General features: G+C 49.1%; 1 long non-coding RNA gene across 6 annotated transcripts in view; it reads left to right on the top strand.

Annotated features, from left to right (window-relative positions):
- Positions 1-18,775, top strand: part of LOC135969577 (uncharacterized) — a 36,870-nt gene extending 18,095 nt beyond the window's left edge. Inside the window, exons 1-3 of one of the 6 annotated variants that reach the window (XR_010584821.2) lie at positions 4,968-5,831; positions 6,394-6,576; positions 14,549-18,775. This is a non-coding gene — a long non-coding RNA (uncharacterized lncRNA). Of the gene's footprint in view, positions 1-4,967; positions 6,577-8,935; positions 9,227-11,762; positions 12,303-14,548 lie in introns of those variants that run through there. The other 5 variants (XR_012430404.1, XR_012430405.1, XR_012430393.1 and 2 more) reach the window with 5 other exon arrangements.
- Positions 18,776-20,293: the final 1,518 nt, after the last annotated feature.

The following is a 20,293-nucleotide window of genomic DNA, read 5'->3' as shown; positions in this document are numbered from 1 at the left end:
ATGACAGGTGTGAGCCACTATGCCCAGCCTAGAATTGGTTTTTCTTAAACCTGAGTTTGACACATGAACCCCACTTACATAGATATCAGCACACTCTCACAGCTCGAGAGTTTTCCTGAATCTCGATTCTGTCCGTTCAAGGTCAATATCCAAGAAAGGGTCAGAACTGACCCTCCCTCCGTGAAGCCTAAGAGCAAATGCAGCAGCATCTCAGTGTATGAGGAGACAAAGTAAGAAGGGTGGAAAATACACACTGAAATTCTAGTGCTAGAATCATAATCACCAACACTTTAAGAGGGAATCTGCTTTCCAAAATATGTAGCTGCTGGATTAACTTCAAAGTCACCAGATTCCACAGGCAGTAGCTCACAGGGGCACAGCTTTCTAAGGCCGCACAGCCCGGGACAGCGTAACAGCCTCAGGGCAAAGCAAACTAAACAAAGGCTTGGTTCTCTCAAGGACGAAGGTGCTCAAGTGTTTCCAAATATTCTTCTTCTTCTAAGTAAGTTAGATGCCTCCTACAACACTGTTTAGAGTGCCAGTGTATTCAGAAACATGAAGTTGAAAATACATCTCAGGACCCCAAAATCACTAAGGTAAAGGGACGTCAAGGTGAGGAAGAGCTTAGACCAAACCTGCCTCCCATGCTCTTCCTAACAGAGACAGCTACTGGGGGTGGGGGGAAAAGCCACGTACCTCCCTCACAACCGATCCACAAGGAAATTCCTCATGGACAGAGGACAGAACTCAAAGTCACCATCTGCACACGGAGATAAATGCGGATCTGACTGCTTCCTCTGGAAAGATGCACCAGAAATGCATTTGTCTGATCTACCTGTGACCTGGAAATCCCTCCCCGCTTCGAGCCGTCCATCCTTCCTAGACTGAACCAACGTACGTCTCACATGTATTGATGTCTCACGTCTCCCTAAAATGTGTAAGACCAAGTTGTGCCCCAAACACCTTGGACACATGTCCAGGACCTCCTGAGGCTGCCACAGTGTGTCCTCAACCCCTCCTAAGACTGTGTCTATAACCTTGGGGAAATGAACTCTCTATGGATCGAGGACTGTCGCAGAGATCCTTCTGGTTTACAGGAAGCATTCTCTCCTGCGAGTATATCAATGAAATCATGTGGAATTACAAAATGCCACTTTAGTAAAAGCCAAAGGAATTAGGGTTCTATGTGCTTCAAAAAAAAAAAGTAACGTTCTATTTGTCAATGGACCATGAAGCCCACACCCCCTTTTGCAGTGAAGATGTCAAATGGGACGAGAGGCCCCTCCTGAGGATGCTACCCTCTGACCCCACTTCCCAGAGTCCAGTTTCCTGCTGCTCAGGGAACAGCAACCCCAGCTTCACGGGGCTCAGGCCTCCAAACCCAACTCCCACCCATGCTGGAGAATCACCCCAGGGACTAGCAAACTGGCAGGTGCAACTCTCACCTCATCCCCTTAAAGGGGAAAAGGCACCTTCCCACTCCTCTTCCTGCTGGTGGGAACAGGGGCAGGAGCTGGAGGATCAGGAGTCGGGCAGCAGAACGGAAGCAGCCTGGGTCCCTGCTAGTCAGAGTTGGCAAATGCCAACCATCCCCGACATTCACTTTGCAAATAAATCCTTCTCTTTTGTCAGGTCCCTGGTTATAAGTTTGCACCCATAACTTAAAAAGAAAAAAAAAACTCAGATAAAAAATCGGTGTTTGGCTGACAATATTTCAATTATCTTGGGGCCTTGGGTCAAATGATGGCAAAACAGGAAACTGAACGCTGTTATTCAGGAAACTACCTTCCAGCGCCGTCTACCCTCCCAGGCTGTCACCTTATGGTTGTTTGTCTGCTAGATGATTAACAAAACTGTTCTGAAAACCTAGGTGTACAGAACAGACAAGAAGTCAGCCTGGGTTGAGGGGAAGCAGGATAAGACCCCCTTCCCCGCAGGATGGTGGAAGAGGAGGAACCTTCAGCACCTGGGTTTTCAGGATGCTGGATCTCTGAGAGCATCTCTCACAGCTCAAGTACAGCCAGACCCTCCTCTGACACAGCCTGTTCAGGCGAAGGTGGGCACCTGCCCTAGAGACCCACAGCCCTGTGCGGGGCTCAGCTGGAGCTGAACTTGCCTCCCTTGGTAAGAGTCAGGGCCAGGGGTGGGGAGAGGAGAGAAGCAGCAGGCCTGAGGGCCACTGTGGAAACTCCATGCCACGCTAACTCTCGTCTGATGTGCTCCGGCCAAAGCCACGCTTCTCGGAGGGAGTTTCCCTTCACACATCCGGAAATCATCAACATCTAGTCTCCCCACAGAACAAATCCTTCCCCAGGAGGCAGACGCTTGGCTGTAACACGGGGTAATGAGGGGCGCGCCTTCGTGCCCACTCTGTAGTGTTTCCTGTTACCTATTTTACCTTAAGCTACAAATGATTCCCGTTTACACGGGACACAGTGACACAGACAGCAAAACACATGAGATTCAGTGTGATCCCACACCCGTCACTGCTGACCTCAAGTGCTTTGTTCGTTTTGCTTCTAGAGTTTGTACTCTCTCCCGGGGTTCCAGGCCTGTGGATTCAACCAACCATAGATCAACATATTTTTTAATGTGTTTGTACTAAGCATTCAGACTTTATTATTCATTAAACAACTACTCGCATGGAATGTCCATGGTATAGCTGTTACGAGCAACCCTGACATGACTGTCTGCAGGAGGATGTGCATATGTCATATGCAAACACGATGCCATTTTATTGCAGGGACCTCAACGCCCAAAGACCTTGGATTCCATAGGCAGTCCTGCAGCCCACCCCCATGGGCACTGTGGAATGGCTATAATAGAAAATATGGAGGTTTTAAACAGTTATGTACTAAATCTAATCTTTTGTTAAGAAATTAATGTGTATCACTTGTATTATTTGGAAGTCCTTCCTGGCCCAGAGACTTGACATGTTCTTATCTTTTTGTCCACGGATCTAGCCATTCCAGTAAGCTTGTTGAACACAAATCAATTTTACAATGAAATTCTTACAAGAATCACACTCAATCTGTAAGCTGCTTTGGTTTTTAAAGTGAAATAACCAATAGTTTTGCCAACCTGCTATATCATAGAATAACAGGATAAAGCAGCCCCATGGCATGCAAAAACATGGGGTTTCAAAGCTAACCAGTATAAAACACGTTACAAACCCCTAAATATGAAAACGTTTTACACCAAAACAGATATTCCAGAAAAAAACAAGATGTTCAAAAAAGCCCTTTGCAGAAAAGCACTTTCCCCTTCATTTTTCACACGGTTTCCTGAAGCTTGTGTTTGGTGACGACCATGAACCAGAAGTAGCGTCCGCTGCAACTACTGTTACAGCAACACAGAATATTAAGGGAAAAAAAAAAAAAAAAAAAAAAAAGGCCGGGCGCGGTGGCTCAAGCCTGTAATCCCAGCACTTTGGGGGGCCAAGACGGGCGGATCACGAGGTCAGGAGATCGAGACCATCCTGGCTAACACGGTGAAACCCCATCTCTACTAAAAAATACAAAAAAAAAAAAAAAAAAAACCTAACCGGGCGAGGTGGCGGGCGCCTGTAGTCCCAGCTACTCGGGAGGCTGAGGCAGGAGAATGGCGTAAACCCAGGAGGCGGAGCTTGCAGTGAGCTGAGATCCGGCCACTGCACCCCAGCCTGGGCGACAGAGCGAGACTCCCTCTCAAAAAAAAAAAAAAAAGGACACAGCATATTTCCTATTGATGAGAACAGGTAGAGTGTTATAAAATGAGTGTGTCCTAAAGTCAACAATGTTCAAATTCTAGGTCTCCCACAGACACTAGACGGTAACCGCCAAAGCTTATGTACCTGGCAACGTTCAAGGAGACCAAGTTCAGAGCTGTCACAATGCAGCACCATCCTCACGCGATTATCTCAGGCAGGTTTGAGGGCAAGTGCCCCCGTCACAGTGGGAAAGCTGCCCAGCCCAGCACTTCCTGAGATCACAGACCTTCGCCTTCCCACGTCTTCAATAGTTCCTTTACACCGGGAACCACACAACAAAACCTAAAACACTTCCTCAAATCTCAAGACAGTCTTTAGAGCTCTTTTCCTTGCCCCTTCTCTTACTGAAAAAGCTTATTTTGTAAGCAACCTGTAGTGCTTACCAGAGCTGGGGCGGGAGGAGAGCTAGTGTTTGGTAGACCGAGTTTCAAGCGTGGGGAGACCAGAAAGTTCTGGAGATGGATGGCGGTGATCGCAGCACGACAGTGTGAACACACTTAATGCCACAAAACCATACACTTAAAAATAGAGTGCTGTGTAACTTTACCACAATCAAAAAACTGAGAAAAGTCATCTATAATTACTGTCTCCAATATCTTCCATCCTGTAAGTTACATTTGCTTTCGGCAATCCTCAGAGCAATCATGAAAAACTAATACCCTGTCGTCTCTGAAACGCAAAGTCGTTCAAGGGTTTTGGTTATAGGAAAGTAGCTGGAAAGCAAAGCGTCCGTTAGGCACAGCAGCCGTGATAGGACAAACACACGGTAGGAAGGTGGTGGTCATGCTACACACAGATGGGAAGGGTGTGGGGAGCCACAACACCTGATGCTTGGGAGGCACCTGGGCAGGAGCTGAGAATGTACCAAACACGTTCGATCATGCAACATTCACGGACCCCGAGTCCAGCCACCACCGCTGACATCCACTGTGGCTGGGGTGTCCTCCCAGCCTGTGATGGCTCGCTCCTTCGGTTAACTGCCTTGAATCTACTGGTTCCTCTCCTCATGGGCCTCTTTCCTGTCCTCTTCCTGTCATTTTTCTGTCAGCAAACACATTTCCTGTCATTTTCCTGAACTGACATGACATTTCCTGTCATTTTCCTGAACTGACATGACATTTCCTGTCATTTTCCTGAACTGACATGTCATTTCCTGTCATTTTCCTGTCAGCAAGCACATGCCTCCAGCCTGACCTTGCTGATGTGCTCCAGCGGCCCTGGACTCGAGCCGCACTGTTCCATCAGTGTGGCATTCGCGAGTTACCTCCTGGGAAATGCCAGGTGATGGTAACATCAACCAGGAGGCACAGCTGAGAAGCAGAACGCATGGTGCAGTGCCCAGAACGTCACGTCCTTGAACAGACGCTCCGTATCTTCTCCTCTCCTGCCAGAGCTTCACTGTAGGAAGGCGGCCATTCCTCCAGTGCTGCTACTTCCAACACCGGGGAAAGCAAGCTTCAGAAATGAACGGTGTCAAAGAGGGAGGACCCACCAGCAGGGCTACCGGCAGCCAGACAACCGCAGCCCCAGCATTCCCCAGCCACCATGACTGACAGCCCAGGCTCCAGAAATGCACGGCTTCAACCTTAGGAGTAAAAACCCTCCCAATCCAACTATTATTTTCAACAATGGGATTGAGGAATGAGGTGTTCTAACCCTGCCTCTCTCGACAGCACAGATCATCAGATCCCAGTTCTTATAGGATTGGGGAGTGGGGTGGGGTGGGGTGGTTCCTAACCCTGCCCGCCTTCATAGAAAAGAACTTGGATATGATGACCTGTGCTAGATTAGCACTTTGCTTCTGCCATATGCAGTCATCCTCAGCACCAGGAAAAGTCAGAATCGTTGACTGATGACACCAATACCAACACACGCCGTTCTGCGGCTCTGGTAACTGGCTGCACAGATACAACCCGATAGTGGTGAGGTCTAAAGACATCACCAGTCTTCCCAAGGATTGTGTTCCTGAATATTTTGCGTTTGGAATAACGGTCTTCTTTGCCAGGGCTGAGCCATGCTTCCCTCTCGCCTGTCCTCTGCCTTCACCAGCTTCGTGTGCGCTTCCGGACAAGTGTTTGTGCAGGTGCTATCACTTATTTCCACAGCGAGAATATACACAGACACCACACAGAAATGGGCAACCCCGTTAGGAGCTGTGCAGGGAGATCTAACTCATCCCATGTGCCAAATTCCTGTTGCCATGGAAATTAAACTAACTAAACTAACGTTGCTATGATCTCATCTCTTACTGTACCACTAAAGATCATCCGGGTAAGAGGAATGTGCCTCTGCATAGCATTCAGCTCACATTTACATGTCGGTTTTTCCTGAATATGGTTATGTGAGATAGAAATCAGTAAGATGGGGTGTAACATACAGTATAGGATCGTTGTGTCTCCTAGCCTCAAACACTTCAAGATCCTCAGAAAATGAAGTTTAACTCTGGGGACGTGAGTTACATAGTAACTTGTTTTGGATGCTATCATATCAACACCAAATAACTTCTTGAATTCCTTTTTAAATTGAAAAGCAATTTACAAAGCACAAAAGCCCCAATATTAAAGAATACAATTCAGTCTTTTTAGCATATTCTAAAAGCTGCACATCAACCACTAGTATGTAATTCCGGGACTTTTTCACCACAGGCCAAAGAAACCTTGAACCCATTAAGAGTCAGCACCTGGCTCCTTCCTTCTACCAGCCCCTGGCAATCACCAGCCAACTTCCTTTTCTCTGGATTTGCACATTCTGGACACCTGTTGTGAGGAGAATCGTACAGTGCATGACCTTTGGTGTGACCTTCGGTGCTGACATCTTTCACGTCTAAGGTGAGTGGAATCTCAGTGAGTGACCGGTTGACAGACACCTGGACTGTTTCTACCACTATGAATAATGCTGCTGTGAAGATTCAGGCATGACATACTTTTTGGAAAAATGTTTTCAGTTTTCTTGAGCATATGGCTAGGAGTGAAATTGCTGGGTCGTACGGTGATTTCATGCTTTTCTGAGGAACTGTCGGACTTTTCCAAATCAACTGCACCATTTTACTTCCCCTCCCACTAGCAATATATCAAGATTTCAGTTTTCCCCAATTCACCAACATGTCACTGTCCAATACTGGGGGGTTTTACCCACCCATCACGGTGGTTGTGAAGTGTTATTTCACGGTGGTTTTGATTTCCATTTCTAAGATGACGAATTCTGCTAAACATCTCATGTGCTTTTTAAGGCATTGATATGTCTTTCTTTGGAGAGTGTCTATTCAAATCCTTTGTCCATTTTTAAATTGGATTTTTATTAAGAGTTTTTGAATATATTCTTGATATCAGGTCCTTATCGTGATAATGTATCCTGTTCTGTGGGTTGTCTTTTTACTTTAATAGTATCCTCTGAATTGAACATTTTTAATTTTGATACCGTCTTTTTCCCTTCAGTTGCTTGTTATAGCTCTAGACGTCTCAGCCAAGGAAACATTGCCTAATCCAACCTAACAGTTTCCCCAGGATTCTCCCCTAAAGGTGTTATGAGCTGAACTGTCCCCCTCCCCCAAGATTCCATGTTAAAGTCACAACCCCAGAAACCCAAAATGTCACTGTATTTACATACAGGGCCTTTAACTTGGCAATTTAGGTCCCATAAGATCTTAAAAGTAGGCCCTGATCCAGTATGACTGGTGTTCTTTTAAGAGAATTTAGACACAGTCCTCAGTGCTGCATACACGTGAGAGAAACCTGTGAGGACACAGAGAAGAAGCTGTCTACACAGCATGGGGTGAGGCCCCAGAGAATCCAACCCTGCCCCCCTCACCTTGATCCCAGGCTTCCAGTCTCCAGAAAAAAGGAAATAAGATGCTATTGTCTAAGTCGCACGGTCTGTGGTGTCCGTTATGGTACCCAGCAGACTGACAGAATGGGTCTCAGTCAGCTCCTCACATTGGAACCATGTGGAGCTTTGCGTGTAGGGTGAGGAAGGGTCCAGTCCATCCTTTTCTATGTGGATACCCCAGTTGTCCCAGCACCATTGAGTTGTGAAAGGAAAAAAGTAAAGCAACCCTTGCTGTCCTCTCTCCATCAACAGATTAGAAGATACACTGAAGAATCATGGACAATTTTGTCGGTTTAAGCCAGTGGTTTTCAAACTTTTGGGTCTCAGGAACCCTTTGCACTTTATTAAAGAGCACAAAAAAGCTTTCTCATCAGGCCGGGAGTGGTGGCTGCTCATGCCTGTAATCCCAGCACTTTGGGAGGCAGAGACAGGTGGATCACTTGAGGTCAGGAGTTCGAGACCGGCCTGGCCAACATGGTGAAACCCCGTCTCTACTAAAATACAAAAATTAGCCTGGCATGGTGCCGAACACCTGTAGTACCGGCTACTAGGGAGGCTGAGGCAGGAGAATCGCTTGAACTCAGGAGGCAGAGGTTGAAGTGAGCTGAGGTCACACCACCGCACTCCGGCCTGCGTGGCAGAGCAAGACTCCGTCTCAAAAAAAAAAAAAAAAAAAAAAAAAAAAAAAGAACATAATTTAGTTTCTTTTACAAGGATAAAGTCATTACATCTTAACACAGTCTTAAAGAAGAAACCATTTTCCAAAATAAGCAGCAGCGTGGCAACAGTTTGTGCTGCTGTGAAAACACCTAACATCTCTGCACCTCAGACAGCAGGATTCTCATGCCTGCATCTGCGTTCAGTGGGCTGCAGAGCCATGGCTGAAGTTTATGAAGAAAGTCCGACCCCATACTGATATACAATTAGGAAGCAGTATTTTCATTGTGTTTTCAGATCATTTTAGGTATTCTCTGCTGCCAAATGTAACAAGTGGCACTTCCGTACAGGCTGTCTGCAACACAGAGTCTGTGCTCTGGTCGACGGGCCTTTCTGCCCCAATTCCTTCTAAGTCGACTGGTCCGTCTTGCACTTGAATGGCTTTTACCAGCACACGATTTTGTAATCACACATTGGTTAGAAAATACTGGTTCAGAGTTATGAGCGGCTTCCACGTTTCATTATATGTCCAAAAAAAAAAAAAAAAAAAAAAAACCCCACATCAGTATCACCATTGATCACATGAGAAAGTGGTGGACACAAGATTTTTATGTTTTAATATTCGCTGGAAAGCTCAAATGTCTATCATTGGGAAAAATGTACGGTACTTTCCTTGAGATGAAAGTCATTTTGTTCATTTTTCAGGCCACACCTGCAAATACCTCCATCTGAAGTGGCATCTTTTGTAAGTCATTCTTTATATAAAGGCGGCCGTTAGTGGAACAAGTGGTTCTGCAGGTTCATAGTTCAGAGGCACCAGTGCTCTCCCAAGAGATAACCATAAAATCCGCAGAAGACGCACCTGTGCGCACTTCCTGTTTCTCACTCAGAACATTCCAGAAGGAACCCTGAATCCCAATGCCACAGCGGGACTGAAGTTTGCTCTCACCCACACAATAAACCCAGGGAGCTCCCCCAGCCCCCACCCCGAGGCCACAGCCTTGGTCCTCTATCTGGTCTAGGGGGGCTCCTGCAGCTCCAGCCTAACAGGGAACAGAAGGCACCCACATGTCACAAAGCCCTCCCAAGGCCCAGCGAGCACTTCTGCTTATGTGCCAGCCAAGTGCGTTTGACAATTCTACAGCCAGCTGTACGGCAGGTAGCGAGGTACCCAGCAAATACTCAGGGCTCACGTTACTAAGGAAGGTGCACAGCGAGGGACCCAGCAAGTACTCAAGGCTCACGTTATGGAGGAGGAAACCAGGCAGATAGTGAGGTACCCAGCAGGGTTCACGTTACCCAGGAGGAAAGGAGGGTAGAGACAAGGGGGCTGGAACAGTCTGTCATAACCTTTAGCATTTACAAGGCTCGCTGAAGATTATCTGATTTGATCGTCACAACAGCTCACAAGATAGGCAGAGGCAAGACTATTTTCACTTCATAAAAAGAGATCCCGAGAACTGATGATGACCACGTGCTCTTCCCACAGGCTCCCAGAAATCCTCCTCAAATCATCTCTCAGTTGTATACATGTGATAATATCTCAGTCACGTCCCCTCTCTGCAGGGGAATTTTACTGCCGCCCTGCTGTTCCTTCGCACCCCTGCCCTCTCCTGCATTTCAGCCATGCCCACCATCCATGGGGAGTCTGCACCACCCCACCCCCGCTGCTGCTGATGGCTTGGGTCACGCTTACCTTTCATTTCCACCTACAGGGACCTGTTCTTCCTTCAAATGTAGCTCAAACTCACTCATTGTGTGAAGCCTTTCTGTCATGTGTAAAATCAGTCTGTGGAACGCTTCATTTAGGAGGTGCTTATGTTGCCTCATTGGCTGTGATCAGGACCAAATTCTGAGCAAACCAGGTGGTCCCCTCTCCCCATCTCTGCTCCAGTGCATTTAAAACAAGGATTCCTGGAAGCATCTTTTTAGTCCAATTCATGCATGAGTCTGCCCCACACACTGCAGAAAAGCCTTGGTGGTCGGTGGTCAGGGCTCAGGGCCCCCCAGGTAGGTAAGGAGAGCTTAGTGCCCTCTCTGGAGTTGTCGCTCAGAGACCCACGGCTGGAAGGGAAGAAACTTGCATCCTGTGAAACATCTAGGCCCCGAGACCCACTCAGGAGTGGAAAACGGGGAAGGAGCCTTGAACAGACCCTCGGGAGGGCAGACAGTGGGAGCCACGGAGGCCACCAGGAAGGAGGGAGGCAGGCAGTGAGGCCACAGGTGATGTGGCCGGGAGGGAGGTGTTGTGACCAGAGGTGAGGTGGTGGGCGGATGACACGGCGTGGTGTGGGGAGGAGATGTGGCCAGGGCAATGTGGCCAGGGAAGAAGACACAGCTGGAAGGAAGCGACAAGAGGGGTCTCCAGGCCCCAGACTGTGCCTGATTTATAGATGACATTTTACTTAAGATGTTATATCTAACTTTAAAGAAAAGTAGCAATTTCGACCCTTGTGTACATTTAAAGCACGGTACAAATTGAGCACATTTCCCAAACCAAAGAACAGGGCATTGAAGAAAAAATTCATTTAAGATCAGAAATAAAGAGATCCTACAGCTCTTCCAGTCCAATCCCCACCCTAACGTGAATGGGGGGAAAAGGAAGTAGATTCTAGTCAGTCAGCATTAAAGGCAAAACCGATCCACTTTACTTTCTAGACAGAAAACAAGAAGCTCATCAAGGAATCCCTACAAACAGTACCTTTAGTAGTTCCCGAAATGCAAAATTCACCTACAAATTAAATCAACTGCTAAGTGTGTATAGAGTAATTTTTTTCATTATTGCCTTCCTCATCTGCAGGGGCTTTTTTAGACCTTGTTTCCCCTTAATTGCCTCCAACACCCAGGAAATTTAAACCCCACAAGTAAACTGTGTCTCGATTCATGCCCAGCATCCTTTGGAGCAGACAGTTCGTTGCTCTAAGACGTTCTTGTCACCTAAGCACCGAGTACAGCCTGAGAACGCACAACACGCACTCACACAAACTCAGACAGTCAACAGGTGAGATACGGCACATGAGGAGGAAGACAAGATAAATGAGCTTCACTGACACCCCAGATCCGACAAGAAATGACACACGCAGCCTGCTCTGGTGCAGGTGACTCCTGGAAAACAGCCAAGGACAGCATTTGGAGAAGCAGCACCGCAGGCCAGGAGGGTCTGGGGGATTCAGAAGGGAGGGGCGCCCCGACCAGGTACTGGGGGATTCAGAAGGGAGGGGCTCCCCGACCAGGTGGCTGGGGGATTCAGAAGGGAAGGGTGCCCCGACCAGGTGCTGGGGCTTCAGAGGGGATTGGTGCCCCGATCACTTCCTGGGGGCTTCAGAGGCAAGGGGTACCCTGACCACGTGCTGGGACTTCAGACGAGAAGGCACCCCGACCGGGTCCTGGGGGCAGCAGGACAAGCCCAGGGTTCCGTCGTACTTTTCACTCCCTACTCCCGAATCTCGCCCTGAAGTTGCAGCCAGTCCAGGTATTCATTTACCCATAAAATTAAGTATCTGTGAGTAACACAAGTCACTAATCCACACAGATCTGAGTCTACAGATACCTCCCAGAGACGCCACCATCCCTTCTGGTAGAAGAACAGCCCAGGGGCCCACGCTGCTAGGAAGGGAGACTGTCTCCAGCCTGACGCTGCAGAGTCCTCAACACAAAGTGTACCTTCTGGAACCATGCCGTCTCCTACAGAGGAAACTAGGGGCATGTAGGGTTTTTTAAAATCTTTTTTTTTTCTTAAGACAGAGTATCCCTCTGTCACCCAGGCTGGAGTGCAGTGGCTCGATCTCGGCTTGCTGCAACCTCTGCCTCTCGAGTTCAAGTGATTCTTCTGCCTCGGCCTCCCGAGTAGCTGGAATTACAGGCGCCTGTCACCGCGCCTGACTATTTTATTTATATTTTTAAGTACAGATGGGATTTCACCTTGTTGGCCAGGCTGGTCTTGAACACCTGACCTCACATGATCCACCCGCCTCGACCTCCCAAACTGCTGGGAATACACGCATGAGCCACGGTGCCCGGGCCATATAGCTATTTAAATTTGACTAAAATTAAATAAAATTAGAAGTTCTCATTTACACTTCAAGCATTCAGTTGCCCACAGGCGGCCACTGACCAGAGGCTGGTAGAGATGTCACACTCCACACTGCAGAAGGATCTAGGGACGAAATGGCTCTAAGATCATCTCAGAATCTTTATGTTGAAGCTACTGAAGTTTTACTCTGATTATTATAGACATCAGCATTCTCCCACTTAAAAATGTCAGTGCTATTGCAATGATCAGATCTGTGACTTCCCATCAGCTCTTCTCTTCCTGGATAGATAACTGTAGAGCATCTGCACTCTGCCTCCACACTAAGGGGTAGTAGAAGGCTCCGTGTAAAATCAGGGGGAGAAAAAAAAAATGAATCCCTAGTCCGCCTCCCCCCCTACGATTTTGTGAAACTCCTCTTAATATGCAGAATAACTGCCAGAGTTGCAATAAAGAAGCATCCCTTGACCAGGAAGCAGCAGGGAAGCAAGAGGAGGGAGATGCGAAGACCCTCCGTTCCCTCTGGGACCCCAGGCCCAGCCAGGACTGAGAAGGGCCGCACAGCCCGGCAGACCCGCACACCTGATGCGAACCATACACTCGGCTTCCCTGGGCCTCGGTCCCCTGCTCTGCCCTCACTGGCCACTGTGGCTCTGGGTAGAGGCAGCTCCCTGAGCCCCAACACCCACAGCCAGTCCCCTCCTTGCAGGTCTCAGCTGTGCTCTCACTGCCTCCCTGACGCTTCTCATCATCCGCGTACCGTGTCCACTCTACCCCACAGCCCTTGCTACCGCCCACCCCACCACGGAGCCAAGCACACAGCAGGTGCCCAAGACGCCCCAGTGGGCGGGCATGCCAGCGTAGGGCTTGGAGTTCCAAGGGCCTCGTCCCGCATACCACCACAAACGCCACGGAGGCTGTGGAAGGGGTCCAGGTTTCAGCCCTGCACTCAGCTTCTCCCGGCCCCCGAGGCCAAGAACCAGCAAGGAAGCGCAGCAGGAAGCTGGGTCCCAAACCTACTTCCTCCTCCTCAAGAGGAAGGGGGCCTCGGGGCACAACCCCACGAGCACCTTTCCTCCTGCCAGGCTGCCTGTCACAGCACCAACACCTTCACCGCAGGGAAACCCACCTCTGTGAGGAGAAAACCAAGTACCACAGGAGCCACATCCACCGCAGCGTCTGCTGAGCCCAATAGCAACAGCAGCAGCCGGGCCCCCACTCAGCACACACCGACTCCGAACCCGCCACGCACACCACAAGGCCGACCATCTTGAAGCTCAGCTTCCACTCGTCAGGGCCCTCTTCCAGGAGAGCTCGGCATGTCTATCTTCCCTGGGATCACAGAAAGGAGTGGGACCCAACCCCGAGTGTGCACAAAGTTAAGCTCCCACTAGCTGTGCAGACAACCTCCCTAGCCCTGGACTGAGAAGGGGCCAAGCGCAAACAGCCATATTTTGCCCGCACAGGTACGGAATTCCGTCAGCTCTCTCAATGAAGTCGTGACAGGTCAACTCCAGGCTCCTCAGTGCTCTGGGGTTCACCTCGGGCCACTGCACCTTTGAAACGTGGCTGTGGACTCCTCTAGGGTGCTCACTTTCACGGCCCATTTCATTCAGACACTGCAGGCCCCTACCGTGATGTCAATACCCAGGACACCCCTGCTGGCATCCTCTGAGATGCTGCTGCAGTTGCAGCTGCAGCTGCAGCTGCTGTGATCTGAGAACAGCCCTGCACAGGCATCAAAGGGAGGACTTCTCAAGTCTCCTCCAGGGGCAGTGACTACCGCTTTGAAAGACGTTGCACTGAATCCTGGGTGAGCCTGGCTTGGTCCGCAATCTAATCCGGGTTGCTGGGGAGACACACTCTGTTGTAATTGACAGAGGCTGTGGGTGGCAGCTCTACCAAGACTGATAATTGCAACTAGTCTGAGATTTACTATCCATACTTTCTATTTGATGTTTCAAAGGAAAGCATCGTGAAGTTCCAGTAGCAAGGAATTTTCTACAATCTATCACATTAAGATACAGCAGAAATGTAGCTAAAATGTTCATAGGGTCTATGCAGAGGAAGAGATGGGTCTATTTCAGGAAAAGTGCTTGCTGGCTTTTTAGAAACATAGTGAAATCCCTGACAAGTAAAAGGTTGTTTATACTTTTTCTTTGGAACAGAGGGAAAGTTCTTTCTTATTATTTGAATACATTAACTATATTTAAGTGTTCTGGTAGACTGAGTATTAAATATTCAAAAGGAAGTAATTCTGTTCGGTCTATTTCATTCTTTAAATGTAGCTTTCAAAAACTGACAAATACCTGGCCGGGTGCAGTGGCTCACGCCTGTAATCCCAGCACTTTGGGAGGCCGAGGCTGGTGGATCACGAGGTCAGGAGATTGAGACCATCCTGGCTAACACGGTGAAGCCCTGACTCTACTAAAAACGCAAAAAATTAGCCTGGTGTGTTGGCGGACACCTGTGGCCCCAGCTACTCGAGAGACTGAGGCAGGAGAATGGCGTGAACCTGGGAGGTGGAGCTTGCACTGAGCCGAGATCACACCACTGCACTCCAGCCTGGGCGACAGAGCAAGACTCCATCTCAAAAAAGAAAAAATAAATAAAAAGTGGAAAACACCCCATATCTGCCCTGGCTCCGGCTATCTCCATGGAGTGGACAGAGCTTGAGAAAAGCTCACTCTGGAGGCGTAGAAGGCCAGGCCAGGCCGGGCCGGGCCGGGCCGGGCCTTTGCTCAGCAGATGAGCAAGAGGGTCAGCCACCCTAGTGAAGAAGCCCATGTTTGCTATGTTACTGATGATACCCACATAAATTTCTATTTGCCTCCCACACAGACCTGGGATCTATGTTTGAGCAAGCGACTCATACCAACAGTCCCTCCATGCCATCATTTCCCTGACCTCCCCCAGAAAAGCCAGGCCAGGCAGCGTCCCCACACGGGCACTGGGGCCCAGGAAGATCCTGGTCCTGCCCCTCTTCTCTCTCGTCCCTGCAGCACCCTGGCTTGCTGTGGAAGCCCAGCAGTGCTGGCTGAACCCACGTTCACCTGGGGCATTCAGGAGAAGCCTCTGTGCAGAAATCAACTGGGAAGTAGGATTGTGTGTGCTGGCAGGTCACTCGAATGGATTTGCAGAACTCAGTTTTCAACACAGGTGCGCCACCAAGTCCCTCAAGCCCTTTGTGAGCCTAGAGCCACAGAGCCATTTGCGGCATTCTCACAATCTCTAACAACCCTGCACAGAGGCCCTGTTTTTCCAAAGGACCATATAATTTTCCGTGTAGACAAAGTTTGACATAATGAAATAAAGTGAAGTCACCACTTCTATTTTCTATTAATCCATTCATTCAAACAAGTATCTCTTGAGTATGTGCATCGAATACTGTGGAATTAGGATTTAGTCCATGCCTTCAAGAAATATACATCACAGAAGAAAAGGTATAGCTTGTAACTAACAGTGCTGAACAGGCAAGAAATAAACATCATAGAAGGAAAGGTAGAGCTTGTAACTAACGTCATAGAAGGAAAGGTGTAGCTTATAACTAACAGTGGTGAACAGGACAGAATTTCACAGGCTCATCAGGAGCCACCGAGGAGGAAGCCATGATTCACATCCACCTGCAGTAGATAAATGTTTCCCGGATAAAGTAACTTTTCTACAGTGATATCTGCTCCTTATTGTTTAATCCTGCTCGATAGGGTATTAAATTACCACTTTATGTGCTGCTTATATAAAATACATCATTGTCAGGGGAGGTTATAAAATAATACTTCACACAAGCTTGGGCTGTGAATGGTGTGAGGCAATGAGACGATGTGTTCCCGTGTTCTCGAGACGCAGAAGGGTCAAGACCCTGCTTCCCTTCTCCTCCCCACCGCCCTGTTCCCAGATGAGGGGTGGAGGCAATGCCGCCGGGCAGTCCTAGAGCTGGCTCCAGGGCCAGGACAGCACGTCCAGACTCTCTGTGCCCCATGTGATAAATACAGACTATGGGGCAATCACCAATTTACCTGGCAGTGGGGAGAGTCCTTCGTCAAAAGCCTGTGCTTCCAGGAGCCAGGACAAAGCAGGAGCCCCTAGGAAAACTGTTCCGGGTGCTCCTGAAACCTGGGCAGAGTCACAGTCTGGCAGGAAGCACCAGTGATGCAGGTGTGCCCAAGACTGGGAGGATGGCCAGATGCCTGGAGACCAGACCGGCCTGCAGGAGATGACCACCTCTCTCTGGTTCATTAGAGACAGACAGTCTGGGCTTCACTTTTGTATGTGGAGTCTCACAGTACAGAAATATCACAAAGGGATTAGACTTCGTATACCCCAATTTTTTTAATTAAAAAAACACAATTATTTCAACTAATTCTAAATCCAACAAAGAAAAATAAATAAGTATATAAACGCATACATCCAAAATGTAAACCACAATCTCTTTACCCATAGGAGACCCAAAATTTAGTTTACCTTTTCTTCAGTATTATCACTTTTTTTTTAAGCCATTACTGAGGTGTCTCCTCACCGCCCCATGAGGAGGTTCATGGGCTCTTCAGGGCTCTTTGCTGTTTCATCGTTTTTTAGATTTAAGGGCAGGATCATTTTCCCACACTTGCTTGCTTCCCTGATCACCAATTTTTCACAAGGATATCATTGTGCCTCAGAAAACCTAGTAACTGAACTTCATTAAAAGTGAAAACAATAAGGACATGTTGGCTGCTATGACAGCATCCTCAGTCACCGAATCTCCCTGGGGGACCACACACACCCCCAATCTCCTTGGAACTCCAGCATGCCGGTATCGCTGTGGCGGACAGGACTGACCTACCCTGGGGGGGCATGAAAGCAAAGAGAAGAGAAAGCAGGTGACTCATTTAAGGAAACTTCGGTGATTCTCTCGAGTCACGTTTCTCAAGGTGTCAGGGGAGAGCCACATGCAGGGAACCTCCTTGGCCTGGCAGGTGGCAGACTCCTGGGACCCTCCTCAGACACGTTAATCAGAGAATCTAAAGGCGGGTAGACTCTGAAAAGTATCTGTAAAGGAAGGACTTAGCTCTGCTGTGACCCCACTACACATGGGGTCACGCAGGATGCTGCTTCCGGCGTCCAGTCTCCATTTCACTCTCCTGGGAGGAACACCCGTCAAGTCACAGAGCACGGTCTTCAGCGAACACCTTCCTGCGCGACCTCCACTGTCTCCCAGCCCTGCAGGAGTAGCCGCCGAGTAGGGGAAACAAGTCTTTGCTCCTGACCCGGCCACCTTGACGCTGGGCATAAGACCAGCACTGCTACGTCTCTGGGGAAAGGAGAGGCCCTGGGCAGGAATGCACTTGGCAGCCCCGGGGAGTGGCCAGGTGTGGACGACCAGGCCTCTGCCCGCAGACACGTCAGCACGGCATCCTGGAGCAGAACTTCCAGCCCAGCTGAGCCTACAGATGGCTGCAGCCCTGGACAGCATCTTCACAGTGACCCGGGGGACTGGGCCAGAGCCGCTCAGCAGGGCTGCCCTGAATTTCCAACCTGAAAAAGCTGCACAGTCGTACGTGTATGTTGCCTTAAGCCCCTAGGTTTTGGGGTCACTTGTCACACAGCGACAGACAGTGGATGTGCACGGACTCCCAAGGCCACGATGGCCTCTGCCGGCCTCACCCGGGCTGTCTCATCTGTTCCCGTGACATCACGTTTCTCAGAGCCAAAGGCTGCCAGGGCCCCCTCTTTTCTTCACGACGTCGTTACAAGCTCACGATACAAACTGAAAATACCCAATCTGTAAAATACAACGTATGACGCAATACAGGGTGAACGCGCAGGCACATACACAGGAGAAACAGGCGCATGCGCGAAACAGGTGTATGAACACAGGAACAGGTGTACACGCATGAAAGAGGTGAACGTGTGAAGGTGTACACGCGTCAAACACGTGTGCATATACACATGAAAGCACCAGACATGAAGGGCTGTCTTTGGGAGCCTGGTTTTTAGACATCTCCCTCACCCTTTTACATCTGCACGATCACAAACACAGCACACCACAGTACTGAGGGGGAAGCCCCAGCTTCTCATGGGGGCACATGAGGCTTTTTATTTATGCCACAGGTTGCATCACTACATCCTAGAACTGCAAGGCCCCCCACTGCCAGGACTGAGTCAGGTCCACCCTGTGCTCCAAGGACCAGGCCGCCTGCCAGCCCATACGGACCTGCCCCTCAGATGGTGCAGCTGCTTCTAAAACAGAGGCTCAGCCCCACCCAGAGACCTGCAGTACCTGTTATTAAATCAAGACTTGGCTGTGGGTAAACGTGAAGATTTTTATTAAACATGACTCTGGAACATTCAAAGGACCATAACTGAATGCTCCTTTCACAGCCACGGCGTGTCCAGACGCTCATGGAGAAGGCCACGGCGTGGGAACCCACGGAGCCCCGACAAAGCAGACTCGGAGCTGAGTGGCGCAGTTAGCACCGATTTTGTTTGACACTTGCCTTTTATATTCAGATTAAAATAAAAAACAAGACGCAAAAGTAGCTCACATTCTATTTCAATTCTCTATTTTTGTAGTAACTGGGCCCATTTCCCTCTGCTTTCCCAGCCAAGCGATAAATAGGCCCAGCTGGGATTTGTCAAAGTCTGGACCTCTGTTGTAGAGTAAGTGAGGAGGGTAGGGAGGGGAGCAGGAGTGGTGAGGAGGATTGGGGGATAGGGAGGGACAGAGGAAAGGAGAGAGAGAGAGAAACCCCCGAGGACTGGAGGCAGGAGGGATGCTCCCTGGCAGCCTCAGGTTCCCCATTCCAAGGTAACTGAGCTGGCATCACGCACGCGGTACCGTCATATGACTTGGCTGACACACGCCAGAATGACAACAAAATGCTTGAGGAGAAGACTAAGCACCAGCATCTTCAGATTAAGGTAGTGTCCCGGTTTCACGCTTGCCTTGTATGACATTGTATAAATTGTAAAGATAACACATTTTCTTACCAGCCACGCTGTTCCCCAAATACTAACTATAACAAAGATCAGACAGCATCTGAGTACTGAGCGTGTGTTAAGCCCGGTGAGGTAGGCATCATTTACTTTGCTAGAGAAAGAAACAGGCTCTGAGAGAAACTTCCTGAGGCCAGGCAGCTGTCTCCAAACCCATCTCGTGCCTCCTGACCCTGAAGGTGGAGGACCCAAGTCATTCACGTCAATAATTTACCTACATGCATGTCAGATTGAGATTCAGCCCCCAGATCTAATCATCTCTATGCAGGAATGTGTCAGGAAGGTATACAATTCTATGAGTTCGAGCTGGGGGAACAAAGGCAGGCACCCTCGACACAGATGTAGGGCGGAGGTGGGCGCCCAGCGCAGGAGCATGTCCAGCCCTGCCCAGTCACACAGCCACCCTGCCATGCCAGTGCAGGAGCCGCCACCGCGTCTCGGGGAAAAGCAGCTTCTCCTGCACAGGAATCTACCCCTGAAAGTGTGTTCCTGAGAAGGTGTGGACCAACATCTCAGAAATTAGACACCGTGTAACACGCTTATCTATACAGGCTGCCTATGTCAGGGAATCACCAATAATTCCCATCTCGCCATCAATTATTTCTGGTAAATACTGGTTATTCTAAGTTAACTGAGGCAACACAAGAACAATATAATGGAAATGTCAGAGTCAATCAGCTCCACCTGCTGAAGAGCTGGGACTAATGATGAAACCTAAGGAATCCTGGAGAACGCAGCAGGATCCCAGACCCCGCGGACCACCCCAGCCTCCTTCCACAGGAGAGTTAGTCGTGGGGCCAAGGAACGGCTTTCCAAGGAATCTCAGAGGATCTCAAGGTCTTGAAAGTTTAATGGGAATTGAATATTTGCATCTGAGTCACACGAGCACATTAAAAGTAAAATTTCCTCTTTCCACTAGAATTATGAGCTTGCGGCGGCGACACTGGCTGTATCTCATGCTCGTGAGATGTTTGGGCACAGCCGTGCATCTCTGGTGAATCATTTATAATAATATGAAAGAAGTGCTTGGGCCCTCGATCCAGGACCACAGACCCCACCAA

The sequence above is a fragment of the Macaca fascicularis genome, chromosome 2, assembly GCF_037993035.2.
Source record: "Macaca fascicularis isolate 582-1 chromosome 2, T2T-MFA8v1.1".
Lineage (NCBI taxonomy): Eukaryota > Metazoa > Chordata > Mammalia > Primates > Cercopithecidae > Macaca > Macaca fascicularis.
This window is presented reverse-complemented; position numbering and strand designations above follow the sequence as displayed.